The following is a 482-nucleotide window of genomic DNA, read 5'->3' as shown; positions in this document are numbered from 1 at the left end:
AACCTCAATTCGAGAATTTTCACATGGGGATGGAGAAACGTTTCATGAGGCATGGGAACGCTTCAATGAATTGCTTAGGAAGTGTCCACATCATGACATACCCAAATGACAATTAGTTCAATACTTCTTTGAGAGCTTATCGGACAACTATAAGGGTATGGTTGATGCTTCCATGGGTGGCTCATACATTAATAGGCATGAGGATGACATGTGGCGTCTCTATGAGAGCATGAGTGAAAATTCTTTACATAGAATACTATCATCCAAGAATGGTAGAAATTCATAAGGTAGGAAAAGTGTTGGCTTACATCAAGTCGACCATTCAAATGAAATAGCCGCCGAAATGAAGTCTTTGTCTCAAAGGTTTGATTAATTTTTTATTAACCAAAACTCGGCGAACCAAGTATCTTCCTTCCCTAACCATTCTCATCATGCATCAAATGAAACATGTATGACTTGTTCTAGTGTTCTTCATTCTACTT

General features: G+C 38.2%; 1 pseudogene; it reads right to left on the bottom strand.

Annotated features, from left to right (window-relative positions):
• Positions 1–99, bottom strand: LOC132305730 (small nucleolar RNA R71; annotated as a pseudogene).
• Positions 100–482: the final 383 nt, after the last annotated feature.

This window comes from Cornus florida, unplaced genomic scaffold (genome assembly GCF_030987335.1).
Source record: "Cornus florida cultivar Cherokee Brave unplaced genomic scaffold, ASM3098733v1 CherokeeBrave_3.0.0_Hap2_Chr04, whole genome shotgun sequence".
In the NCBI taxonomy this organism is placed as follows: domain Eukaryota; kingdom Viridiplantae; phylum Streptophyta; class Magnoliopsida; order Cornales; family Cornaceae; genus Cornus; species Cornus florida.
Note: the sequence above shows the minus strand (reverse complement) of the source record. Positions and strands in the feature narration are given on the sequence as shown.